Genomic DNA, 14,725 nt, shown 5'->3' with positions numbered 1-14,725 from the left:
GATAACAGCCGAATAGCCATTGTGTCGAGGTGGGTCAAGTCACCACGGGCAACGTGCCGTCTTGCGTTCCCTTCTGTACGAGGCCCACGAGAAAGACAGGCTGTGGCGCGTAAGTTAGGCCTTTCGAGCGCCAGCTGCCGTTTCCGGCGGGGAACGAGTAGCTTGAAACGCCTGGTTGAATCTGCAGGACATAACAGGTGGTTGGAACTGTAGAAAGGGGACAGAAATGAGCGGCTGTCAGTTACACTCTAACACGTAGAACTTTTTTTAGTTGCCCAAACATTAAAGCGCAAATTTCCGAGCTTAACTATCGACTGAGCATGTCACACAATATTATGACTTAAGGGCACAACCACTTTAATTTTTCAAACGGATGAAGGCCCATGATTTAAAACACGACTACAATAAATTTTCAAAAGCCAGAAATCGCAAGATTTTATCCTAAAATCTTTGATTCATAATCAAAACGTCTTCGGTCCTGGGTTCGATCCCCGCCACTGCCTAAATTTTGATAAATAATCAGCATTGGCGGCCGAAGACTTCCGGCATAAGAAGTCAGCCTCATTCTGCCAACGGCCTTGTCAAAGAGGGCGGAGGAGCGGATAGAGGTTCAGTGCACTCTCTTGTCCTAGGGGTGGGAAATTGCCCCTAAAGGCGGAAGAATCAGCAATGATCAACGACATGAGGATGCAGAAGGCAATGGAAACCACAGCATTAAAGACACGTAACGTGTATCCACAGGACATGTGGCCTGTAATTGAAGAAGTGTCATAACGATCTCTCCATTGGCAAAAGATTCCGGAATAGTCCCCCATTCGGATCTCTGGGAGGGGACTGCCAAGGGGGAGGTTACCATGAGAAAAAGATTGAATAATCTACGAAAGGATAACGTTCTACGAGTCGGAGCGTGGAATGTCAGAAGCTTGAACGTGGTAAGGAAACTAGAAAATCTGAAAAGGGAAATGCAAAGGCTCAATCTAGATATAGTAGGGGTCAGTAAAGTGAAGTGGAAGGAAGACAAAGATTTCTGGTCAGATGAGTATCAGGTAATATCAACACTAGCAGAAAATGGTATAACAGGTGTAGGATTCGATATGAATAGGAAGGTAGGGCAGAGGGTGTGTTACTGTGAACAGTTCAGTGACCGGGTTGTTCTAATCAGAATCGACAGCAGACCAACACCGACAACGATAGTTCAGGTATACATGCCAACGTCGCAAGCTGAAGATGAACAGATAGAGAAAGTGTATGAGGATATTGAAAGGGTAATGCAGTATGTAAAGGGGGACGAAAATCTAATAGTCATGGGCGACTGGAATGCAGTTGTAGGGGAAGGAGTAGAAGAAAAGGTTACAGGAGAATATGGGCTTGGGACAAGGAATGAAAGAGGAGAAAGACTAATTGAGTTCTGTAACAAGTTTCAGCTAGTAATAGCCAATACCCTGTTCAAGAATCACAAGAGGAGGAGGTATACTTGGAAAAGGCCGGGAGATACGGGAAGATTTCAATTAGATTACATCATGGTCAGACAGAGATTCCGAAATCAGATACTGGATTGTAAGGCGTACCCAGGAGCAGATATAGACTCAGATCACAATATAGTAGTGATGAAGAGTGGGCTGAAGTTCAAGGCATTAGTCAGGAAGAATCAATACGCAAAGGAGTGGGATACGGAAGTACTAAGGAATGACGAGATACGTTTGAAGTTCTCTAACGCTATAGATACAGAAATAAGGAATAGCGCAGTAGGCAGTATAGTTGAAGAGGAATGGACGTCTCTAGAAAGGGCCATCACAGAAGTTGGGAAGGAAAACAAAGGTACAAAGAAGGTAGCTGTGAAGAAACCATGGGTAACAGAAGAAATACTTCAGTTGTTTGATGAAAGGAGGAAGTACAAACATGTTCCGGGAAAATCAGGAATACAGAAATACAAGTCGCTGACGAATGAAATAAATAGGAAGTGCAGGGAAGCTAAGACGAAACGGCTGCAGGAAAAATGTGAAGAAATCGAAAAAGAGATTATTGTCGGAAGGACAGACTCAGCATACAGGAAAGTCAAGACAACCTTTGGTGACATTAAAAGCAACGGTGGTAACATTAAGGGTGCAACGGGAATTCCACTGTTAAATGCAGAGGAGAGAGCAGATAGGTGGAAAGAATACATTGAAAGCCTCTATGAGGGTGAAGATTTGTCTGATGTGATAGAAGAAGAAACAGGTGTCGATTTAGAAGAGATAGGGGATCCAGTATTAGAATCGGAATTTGAAAGAGCTTTGGAGGACTAACGGTCCAATAAGGCAGAACGGATAGAGAACATTCCATCAGAATTTCTAAATTCATTGGGGGAAATGGCAACAAAACGACAATTCATTGGTGTGTAGAATATATGAGTCTGGCGATATACCATCTGACTTTCGGAAAAGCATCATCCACACAATTCCGAAGATGGCAAGAACTGACAAGTGCGAGAATTATCGCACAATCAGCTTAACAGCTCATACATCCAAGCTGCTTACAAGAATAATATACAGAAGAATGGAAAAGAAAATTGAGAATGCGCTAGGTGACGATCAGTTTGGCTTTAGGAAAAGTAAAGGGACGAGAGAGGCAATTCTGACGTTACGGCTAATAATGGAAGCAAGGCTAAAGAAAAATCAAGACACTTTCATAGGATTTGTCGACCTGGAAAAAGCGTTCGACAATATAAAATGGTGCAAGCTGTTCGAGATTCTGAAAAAAGTAGGGGTAAGCTATAGGGAGAGACGGGTCATATACAATATGTACAACAACCAAGAGGGAATAATAAGAGTGGACGATCAAGAACGAAGTGCTCGTATTAAGAAGGGTGTAAGACAAGGCTAGTACTCTTCAATCTGTACATCGAGGAAGCAATGATGGAAATGAAAGAAAGGTTGAGGAGTGGAATTAAAATACAAGGTGAAAGGATATCAATGATACGATTCGCTGATGACATTGCTATCCTGAGTGAAAGTGAAGAAGAATTAAATGATCTGCTGAACGGAATGAACAGTCTAATGAATACACAGTATGGTTTGACAGTAAATCGGAGAAAGACGAAGGTAATGAGAAGTAGTAGAAGGAGAACAGCGAGAAACTTAACATTAGGATTGATGGTCACGAAGTCAATGAAGTTAAGGAATTCTGCTACCTAGGCAGTAAAATAACCAATGACGGACGGAGCAAGGAGGCCATCAAAAGCAGACTCGCTATGGCAAAAAATGCATTTCTGGCCAAGAGAAGTCTACTAATATGAAATACCGGCCTTAATTTGAGGATGAAATTTCTGAGGATGTACGTCTGGAGTACAGCATTGTATGGTAGTGAAATATGGACTGTGGGAAACCCGGAACAGAAGAGAATCGAAGCATTTGAGATGTGGTGCTATAGACGAATGTTGAAAATTAGGTGGACTGATAAGGTAAGGAATGAGGAGGTTCTACACAGAATCGGAGAGAAAAGGAATATGTGGAAAACACTGATAAGGAGAAGGGACAGGATGATAGGACATCTGCTAAGACATGAGGGAATGACTTCCATGGTACTAGAGGGAGCTGTAGAGGGCAAAAACTGTAGAGGATGACAGAGATTTGAATACGTCAAGCAAATAATTGAGGACGTATGTTGCAAGTGCTACTCTGAGGTGAAGAAGTTAGCACAGGAAAGGAATTCGTGGCGGGCCGCATCAAACCAGTCAAGTAGACTGATGACAAAAAAAAAAAAAAAAAAAAAAAAAATCAGTTGAGGTTCAAATGGTTCAAATGGCTCTGAGCACTATGAGACTTAACTGCTGTGGTCATCAGTCCCCTAGAACTTAGAACCACTTAAACCTAACTAACCTAAGGCCATCACAAACACCCATGCCCGAGGCAGGATTCGAACCTGCGACCGCAGCGGTCGCGGGGTTCCAGACTGTAGCGTCTAGAACCGCTCGGCCACTGCGACCAGCTTCAAATGAGGCTGAAGGCCCAAACAATCTAAGACTTGACAAGAAGGAATTTTAAATTTTAAAACGGCCGAAGGCCCATGATTTAAAAACACAAACCAATAAATTTTCAAAGGCAGAAGGCCCAAAGCTTTATCCTTAAATAATTTAAAAAAAAGGAGTCTGAAGTCACTAATAATCTAAGATTTAACAAGTAAGGAATTTAAATTTTAAGACGGCTGAAGACCCGTGATTGAAAACCACAACTACAATAAATTTTCAAAAGGCAGAAGGCCCAAAGCTTTATCCAGAAAACAATGTTTTAAATGATCCTGAAGGCCTAAACAAAGAAAGACTTGACAAGTAAGGAAATTTCAATTTTAAAAGGCTGAAGGTCCATTATTCAAAACAACTAAAAGCATACAAATTCAAACCATCAACTATGAGCCATTAAAATACACAATCAAACACCACTAAGAAAAGGCAGTACAGCCAGCGGCGCTCAGACGTTTCCGGGGGTCGGTCTGCGCTTGAAATATTAACATTCGCTTAGGGTAGACAGGTAGTCGGCGGAACTATATCCGATCCGCCGGCAGCCCAACCAAGAGACAGTCAACGGACCCAAAACGTAGAAGGCGTAGCTGCCACAACCAAGTATGCATAAGCTGTCAAAACAACACACACGTGTTGGACCGCGACAACACGGTGAGGAAAGGACACTGACTGAATTTTATGTCAGCGACCAGGACAGGTAACCGGAACGCTAACGGTCAGAAAATTCCGCTGGTACACTTGGACTTCAAATAACCAAAATACAGTCCAACTCCACCGGATGGTGGCCAAACTTTCGCCAACTCGAACACTCGCTGTTGCTCACGGGAATATCCCCAACAGCCAACCATAAAAACCAACGGCACAGTGTGAACAGACTGGCTTCGGTAATTAAATCACCACTCAAATTTGATGTCCTGGGTCATCCGTACCAACTGGTTGACTGCCTCACATTGGCTAGCTGGGAACTATAAGCACCAGATCAAATATAGTACAAGGTTCGAATATCGATACATCCCGCTGCTGCCACATGTAGAAGAAGGAAGAACCACGGCATAACAGCAATAACTGCGGGAAACCAAAAGCAGAGTAACAGTCAAAGTTTAAACCAACGCATAAGCCGGGGCCAGCACGGCTCATAGCTATTTCAGACGAGTTTAATAATTATGACTGCTTGTTGAAATGCGTGCAAGCTGTCAATAGCACAAGACGAAATTAAAACCTTTCGTGGACACCTTTTCAATTAAATATTGATTCCCTGTGGGCCCTGCATGTAGCTCACATACGCTCGCGTATTGTGAAAATGTCCTTTACAGAGATCAGTATAGTTTCCGAAAACAAGGATGGTGTGAAATGCAGCTCCCTCTACGTCCACGACACCCATAAAGTTGTAGATTCAAGCGTCCAGGTACATGCTACGTTCCTTGACTTCCGGAACGCGATTTATACGGTTATGCACTGTTGCCTGAAGAACAAAACACGAGCGTACGAAATAGGAGACCAACTGTGTGACTGGATGGAAGACTCTCTAGCAAACAGAGCACAGCGTCTGTTGTTTACTAATGGAGTGCTAGTCTCGCAAGTTTAGCGGGAAAACTTCTGTGAATTTTGGAAACTAGTAGGCGGAATTAAAGCTGTGAAGAGAGGTCGCGAGTTGTGATTGGGTGGCTCAGTTGGTAGAACAGTTGCCCTCGGAACGCAAAGGTCAAGAGTTCGAGTCTAAGGCTGGCACGCAGTTTAAATCTGCCAGGAAGTTTCAGAATAGAGCATGTCTTTCTGAACGGTGACAAATATTCAGACGTAATAGAAACTTTGAGTGTACGCTAGGGAGTGTCATAGGGCCATTACTTTTCACACTATATAGAAACGACTTAGATAACGTCAGAAGTCCCATCAGGCTTCTAGCGGTTGATGCTATTTTATACAGTGAAGTTGCAACATTATAAAATTGTATCCAAATGCAGGATCGATGTTCGGTGCAGGGAGTGGCAACTGCTGCTGGTAATTTTTGTTTCATTATATTTCATTAGATGATCGTTGGGAATACAGTGTTCGACGATAGCGGCTTTATAGGCTTTTCGGAGACGAGTATGCTGCTGATGTTCTACAATGCCATCGAGCACTGTGCGATAATTTGCCCTGTGTAAGATCTGCCGCATTCACAAGGAGCCCTGTAAACATCTGCCTTGCGCAGCTCTAAGTCGTTTTCAACAAATCCCAATGGCGTCGATATTTTACAAGGAATACGAAAGATTGCTTTATGTCCTCTTAATATACAGCCAATTTCCGACCAAACATTTCCCATTTTTTGCACAAAAGCAGTTGTTTTGAAGGCCTCATCCTGTTGCTTGTCTTGTCGTTTGTATGTCTGCAGCGTTGTCTGTAACAGCTGACAGTAATATCCGTTGTTGTTCAGGAACACAGTTTGCGAGTTCCGTTTGCCAGTAGTTAGCGTTCGAGATGATACGGCATCAGTGGATTAAGGTCTTTAGAATTCCCATCGTCTGTGCCGGATGGTGGCAGCTAGTAGCCTGCAGATATAGGTCGGTACGAGTGTGCTTTCGATACACCGGATGCCCAAATGTAACAACGTTCTTACGTCGCACGAAGACGTCTAAAAACGAGAAATTCTTATCCATAGTAAATTTTATGTTTTCGTGTGTGGAGTTCAAATGTTATACAACGCTCGGAAACTTTTCAAAACGTGAGACAAAACCATAAAAGTTTCACCAACGTATCGCCAAAACAAAATAGGTCAGGCGAGCGCTCATTCCTCAAAATCTTCCATGAAAAGAGTGGCCATCAGGAGAGACGAAGGACTCAGTCATGACTACAACTGTCAGTGTGTTCAAAAAGCGCCTTATTAAATAAAAAGTACGTCGAGGAGAGTATGTGCTCGAAAAGCTGCAATGGCAACACCAAACCTGTTACCGATGAGATATACTGAGCCCAATAGATGAGCGTTTGTAGAAAGCTAAACGTCATCAAAATTGACCAACAAGTCGTTGATGTCCGGACTGAAGGCTGCTAATAAAATCATTTGAATTTCTCGTATGATGTGGACACTTGCATACAATAGGTTTGAGTAAAGACGACAAGTATTTGGCCAAATCGTAGGTAGCTGCTCCAATATTGCTTACTATAGGACCTAAGGCCCACCTTCTTTGTGGATCTTGGGCAGTGCGCTTTAGTCAGTGCTCACCTGAGGACGACCAGAAGCTTCTGGCAGCAAGTTGCAGACCTCCGGCAGTGCCCCAGAAATTTTATGTGACAATCTGTACGCCGGGGAAGTTTTAAATTTCAGAAAATACATGGATTAATGCTAACAGCAATGTGCACTTACGCTCAAACGCTGATATTTGCATTTACAAGCACGGCGTATAGCGCATGAGACCAATCTGACGTTTGTTGCGTGTTGCCTTCACGATACTGCGATTTTAATTGCTGACGGTGTAACTGCGTTCTTCTAATTTTAAATGACATATTTAACCTACATCCCCACCACGATTGCTGTCACGCTGCAAGTCCTTTATTTCTAGTTTCTTTTACCCCGAACATCTGTGTGATTACCTAGGTTCTATTACTTATACACAAGAATAAGACTCTTAGCTTCTTGTACCAAGTACCAAGTCATAATTATCATTCAACGCAACATCAAGTGAGATTGTAAAACTATTCTCGTTTCGGGTTTAATCTGGTACTCTTTCTTACTTCTCACAGTCTTTTTCTTCTTGCGATATACCAATCTCTCCTTATGCAAAGTATAATTAAAACTAAATAACATCAATCTTTTTTGTTCTTACTGAGCAGTTCCCTATTACCTCTTGATCTCCAAAAGTGTCCTGTCAAATTCTTCATTGCAGCCGGCCGGTGTGGCCGTGCGATTCTAGGCGCTACAGTCTGGAACCGAGCGACCGCTACGGTCGCAGGTTCGAATCCTGCCTCGGGCATGGATGTGTGTGATGTCCTTAGGTTAGTTAGGTTTAATTAGTTGTAAGTTCTAGACGACTGATGACCTCAGAAGTTAAGTCGCATGGTGCTCAGAGCCATTTGAACAATCTTCATTGCAGTTTCCTGGTGAAAGATCAACTGACAAAAAGTGAACATTCATGTGCCAACACTGTTGTGGCTTGGCAAGACAGCCAAGCCACTATGAGGAAGCCGAAAGGCACGCGTTTAAGCTCACGCAGGCTGGCGTGAGGTCTGGAACAGGACAAGGTAATTAATATAGCCAATAACGTACGTTGCTGCTGGAATACTTAACTTTAATCCACAATTGGTGAACATCGCTCGTGACGGTACACGTTTTATAGCATCAATAGTAACTGGTAATGGCGCCTTGCTAGGTCGTAGCAAATGACGTAGCTGAAGGCTATGCTAACTATCGTCTCGGCAAATGAGAGCGTAATTTGTCAGTGAAACATCGCTAGCAAAGTCGGCTGTACAACTGGGGCGAGTGCTAGGAAGTCTCTCTCGACCTGCCGTGTGGCGGCGCTAAGTCTGCAATCACTGATAGTGGCGACACGCGGGTCCGACGTATACTAACGGACCGCGGCCGATTTAAAGGCTACCACCTAGCAAGTGTGGTGTCTGGCGCTGACACCACAAACACACGAAAATTTTAATATACTGTTTCTCTTGTTGTGCGGTTATTTATCATTAGCAACTGGCATAGAACCAATTCTATGTTTATAAAAAACAGCCACAATTAAGTTGCACGTACTGCACATTATAGACTGACGTTTTACTGCAACTGTGAAAGCGCACCATCAGACAACCGCCTTCATGATAAAATGCATTGTCGATACGTCTATCGTAACATGTATCTCGTCATAAATCTTTATCACAAAGTTACATATATGTAATTAACACAGGAAACGAAACACGGCCAGATTTTCGGGAGACATCCCTCAAATCCAGAAGAAGAAGAAATGTCATTTGGATATCGGTCTGGAAACAATTTATTTTCAAGTCAGTGCTCAATTTCTACAGTTATTCAACACATTAACCCTCTACTTTGCAACAAAGCCTCATCCGTGAACAACACACTTGCACTAAAGTGAGAACTGGCACAATCTTGAGTGAACCATTCAGAGAAGTGTGCCCCTACAGGAAAATGAGCTGCCGACAGTGTCCGCACACGCTGTACATGGCACGGATATACTAGGGTCTCACGTGGCACTCTCCAGTCGTCTGGTCAACAATACTTGTTGTAGCTAATTGTCTTACGCTCACACTAGGGTTGTCGTCAACTGCAGGTGAAGCTCCTTCGCTAGCTGAGTTGTCCTCGTCCTTGTAGGCCTCCGTCAGTCGCGAGCAGTAGGCTTAAGCGCCCCATGCTTCGCAAGACGATGGTCTGTTCCTTCAAATGTGCTCCTGTCGGGGCAACATCTTTCCGTAAATCTCTCCCGATACAAACGTCGAGTGCCATGGGTATTACAGTACCGTCTGCTAACCCATACAGCGAATGAGCGTCTGCCAACACATTTGAGTAGACTTCCATTGCGCTGTACCAGATACCAAGTCCGCGGTGAACGCTAAACAGTTGATGCTAGTAGAGCAGTGAAGTTAGTCGCAGGTCAACACGACCAATGAAGTGAGTCACATCTCAACATTGCCTTCGTTCAATTAGAACAACAAACATTGGCGTGAAGTTAAGAAATGCAACTTACGGTACATTCGAAACAAACGCAACCATGAGGGTATTTTGAATATTTCATTTAAGTAAACAACCCTGATATGTTCTGTTTCTGTGTGTTTTCTGTGATTAATATGATTATGAAGAGAAGCAGAAAATGTAACATGTAAATTAAGCGTTTCCTTATCCAAAACATTTTCTTCTTCTATGCGTGAGGAATGATTCCTGAGAGATTGGCTACACTTTTTTTTTTACATCCTGTATTATTTGAGCCTGTTGTTTGATGTTACCAGACCTATGCAGTTTCCTTATACTACACTACCTTCTCAACTTTGAAGGGTCTGGAGTGTTTCATTTACTTATCTATCTCTGCTCCCATCCCAAACACTAGGAAAGAACCTCCAGGAAAGAAGAATTTGCTGCTTATTCTTTTCCATCCTCTTATACGTTCCACAACTTCATCGTAATAAAATATCCTCACAAAACACGTTACATTAATTTGTTTTTTAAAATATTCATGTCGTTTTTACAAATAACAGTGATAATATTAGAAATATTTTACTGCTTAAACCCACCTTTAATGCTTAAAAAAAGTTGTACATCCATCTGAAATTCGCAATGTTTTGTTTACATCAATTAAAGCTATTATTCCATAATTTCGTGTTCTTTATCTGGAGGTAATTCTGTTTGTATCTGATGTGTGTGTGTATGTTGACATGGGCTTGAAAAATTCGTTACAGTACAGTGAAATTATTGGTGTTAAAACAGTCCGCTCTGTGAGTTTAATTTTAGTTTCGCATGTAGGATACGTGCAGATTGTCTGAAGTGTTCTTAATTAATTTGTGTCCTGTATTAATGTTTTGTATTTTAAAAAAATAACGATAATGAATATATAGTGACGTATATCACAAACTTATTGAAATTTCAGACACTATTGAAAACTTTGTGCGATACGCAGTTGGTACAGGTAATTTCGGTATCTCCATACTTCGGAATATGAGCAGTTCAGTTTTTTTGCATAGATATTTTGCATAACAAATGGTCACCCAGCATGCTCATCATCAAAGTCGCACAGTTGCTATTGGGTTCCTGTTTTGCTTCGCAGTTGGGGAATATTATAATTTCTGAGTGTGTCGCTGCGGTCATTGAACTGAGCTTATTCGTAAAGTCTCCGACCTGTATTACCGGTTTTCGGTTCCTGTGACCCTGTTAGATGCATTTATTTTTGACCTTGCCGATCTCCTGGTCCTGATTTGCAACTGACCTTCTTTCTACAGTATAATAAGGAACTCGCGACATCAGTGGAAATCTTGTTCCTCTCGGCACTCCAGCAATGCAGCATGATTCTTTAAACACGGCATTTGCCAGTAAACGCGTCCAAACTAACGCTGGCGTAGGTATGATAGTTCGAGACATCCGAACCGTACGCTCTTAGCATTATAGTGAGGAGAAGTGCATTTTATAATCAAGATATAATTTTTAATTTTATTTTCATTACTTCGACGCCCCACTGCGTTTGATGGTGGCGACCTTTAGGACCTGATTTACACCCTTCCTCTTCCTGCGTGATCACTGATTTTTAATGCTTGAAGTTTCCCGGCAAAATGAATATTCCAAGTAGTGTTTAGATGTGACAGACTGAAACCTTGCCGTCTCCTCTATATCTCGTTTGTTACGCGACCTTCCCTTCTACAATAACCTATGAAACCTTCCCTTGGGATTTCTACCTCTTGCTTAATAATAACAAATGAAATCTTCCCTTTGAAATTAATTCTCTTCCTCAATAATAATAAGTGCAATCTTCGCATACAAATTTAAATGCTGCTTATTAAAAGTTATTTGCTGATTATTTCGACGAAACTTAGAATGTGTCGTCGTCATGGCCCTCAGTCGTTACCTGAAATAACCCAAAACTGTTCCTTACTTCTTACTGGATCGCCATCTGACTGCTACATCGAACTGCGACATGAATATACTTACTCTGTTTTACTACACTCTATTAGCTGCTGGTGGGCTGTCATAATAAGTGGCTGCATTTATTACCAACGCTGACGTTAATCTTTAATAGCAAAGCTGACGTTATTCTTTAATTAATTTGACTGAAATTACGTAATTCATAGTTAAACTTTTTCTTGACAATAATAAAGTTTTGCAAAGTTTTACGTTGATGGATTTTGAGATGGATTATAATAAGTAATGCAATATTGCTGGCAAAAATTAATTATATTCTGAAAACGATTCCTGAAATATTTACTGTTGGTAATGAAATGATTTTACAAACGTTCAAATGCGAATTACTTTTTACAATAATCTTACAACTAGCATTGCGCAAACATACCTTCAGTAGTCTTGAGTTTCACAAAGAAAATAATTCAATAATATTAGTTCCTCTTATGATAATAGTTAGCTGATGTCTCTGTACATCCGTTCATAATCTCTTGTAAATCATAGCTAGTGGCTAGCAGACACACCGCTCCTCTCAACCTCTCGCTTCAGACGTGCTACCGACTCACTTCACTTCTCGCTTACTAACGACTTCCTACGGACGCTAAAGTGCGCTCTCTCCCGCCAACAATGCTTTCTGGTACAGACAATCCCTGCTACCATTACAAACTGTATCAATGCGCAGTCTTTCCCGTTCATTTCTTAAAATGTATCCATACGCGGTCTCTCCTGCCCTTTTTAAAATTATATCCATGTGCGGTCTCTTCCGCCAACAATACTTTGGTGCAGACATTCCCTGCTACCACAGTTATTTCCAAAATGACAAATATTAATTATTCCTACTTAATCCTATTAATAAAATATAAACATATTCCATAAATTGTGGTTTGACAATAGACAATAGAAATATACACGTCTTACAAGATTTACACAATATGTGTGGCTGTAGTTTGTCTTAGGCGAACGCGCCCTGCAGTACTGAACTGGGGGTGGAAAACGTGCCGCGTGATTGAATGAGTAGTCCAATAATGTTCGGAAAGTGCTTATCGATAGTCCCTTTGGTGATTTTGGAGGCCATAAAAGATTACTATCCGTTCTGCTCTTGTTTCGCTGAAGTGAGCTACCTATAACATTATGCCCTGAATCGGAATAAAAACAGTTGAATAATATTTAGTAATGGTTTTTAATTTAGGATGACCGTAAAACTAATGGCTATGTGGAACATCTTAGTTTCTTTTCAGACTGGCATTCCGACTGATTATGCAAACAACAAAAGAAGAAACTTAATCTCCATATTTTTATCTGCAATGACATTAGCTCTTTGTTCATAAAAACGAAAAGGATGATTCTTCTTCTCTTCAAAGAGATACACACCGATCGAAAATAGGCAAAAAAGTACGAAATTATTAATTTTTCTGTGGTCTCTCATCTCTGCACACATGCTACTACGTTTATTTATTTATGCAAGTGTGACGGACCGTGCGGAAGTAAGCACTCTCTTGTATCATTTGCGCTACATGCAGAAGTAAATTACTTTGACTGACCGCTTACCTATATTAATTGCTATTTAATATGGTGTTGGATTACTACAAATAAAAATTAGTTCAAAGTTACTCTGGTTCGTTTATGGCAGTGATCTCTAGACTCTGTGGATGTTGAATTCCAGCTGTCTTAACGTGCTGGCCGTAGACGCTCGTATTTCATTTCCTTCCTTACTACAATACAACTACCACTAATAGTCCTGAGAACACATAAGGAAAATAATTTTCGTTTCTGCTCCCACATCATCCTATTACATCGCGTGTTTATATAAAGTTCAAGTAAAGAATTCTTTATCATATACTGACCGATGGATTTACTTTTGCTAACTACAGCATGGCAGACTATGCAGATTATAAGAATCTGCAGTCACGCTGAAGTTCCGTGCTCTGAAATCAGAGTTTCACATCCAGATAGTACAGACGTTACTGGTTTATGGAAACATAGTTAATTGTGTGGTTCTGTCCATGTCTGAGTGTCTTAAACACAGACAGCTCCCAATTTTCGAAATTCTTACCTAGCCAAAACTGAAGTGAATTAATGTGTTATTTTACCTTTTTCGTCTGTTATGTCATTTCTCAATAGAACTTGTAACAGAAATTTTCGTCTTGTGTGATTTTTATTTGGCCATTTTCCAGTAATCCTGTATTGTTAACTGTTTTTGTTTCCAATCAAAAGTTACTGCCTATTTATTTACCTATTTTTGCTCATACAAACGTAAAACGTTAATAAATTTATCCTGTTAAATAAAACTTTATTTGTAGATGTATTCGTTTGTTGTAAATTTATGAAATTTAAATTTTACGAAGTATGTAGTCAAATACTATGCCCATCGGGTCACAATTTTCTTTTGTAATCGAGGTAGGAGACAGGAGACGATTGATAGTGAAGAGTGAGGATAATACGTCAGTACAGAGCTAGTCACGCGATAAAGAAGAAATATTTTGAAGTTATGTTTCGACTGTGAGGTATGGAGGAAAGTGTGGAATGGAGTACTACAGAGAGAAGGGATAAAGTGGAGCTATTCGAAGAAACCAGCGATTTAATGAAGAGTGTTGTCATGGACAGTAATGGCGTTGTGTTAACACTTGGTGACGAGCTTGTACACGTCACACAGAACCAAACATTTATTTCCACATGTAACACGTACAGAACAGTTCACATGTATGACAACGTAAATGTCGCGTTGATGAGAAGCATAGAATAATGAACTCTCGAGTCAAGACTAACTAGGATAGTAAATCGAAACTTCAGTTACATGGAATGTTTATGTATCGCTGTACACTCGCACTTGATGGGACAGAAAGAGACAGTACACGCTGTATGTTGAATTCAAAATTATCTTAGTTCGAAAATTAATGACAGAAGGAAACTAGCAAAATCTAGAAAGGTTGATTTTAAGTTTGAAATTCAATGAAACAATAAAAGTTTTTGAATTGAAGCTTTAAAATTATTCATTCTAAAAATGAATCATTTTGCTGTAACTAAGGACTTAATTACAAAGTTACTATAATTAGGAAAACTTATTTTTCTCGCACACCCAGAAAAATTAGAAAAAAAGGCACGTAGCACGGCAAGTGCGTATTCAGTTCGATGTTTGTTCTCATTTA

This window comes from Schistocerca serialis, chromosome 7 (genome assembly GCF_023864345.2).
Source record: "Schistocerca serialis cubense isolate TAMUIC-IGC-003099 chromosome 7, iqSchSeri2.2, whole genome shotgun sequence".
In the NCBI taxonomy this organism is placed as follows: domain Eukaryota; kingdom Metazoa; phylum Arthropoda; class Insecta; order Orthoptera; family Acrididae; genus Schistocerca; species Schistocerca serialis.
This window is presented reverse-complemented; position numbering follows the sequence as displayed.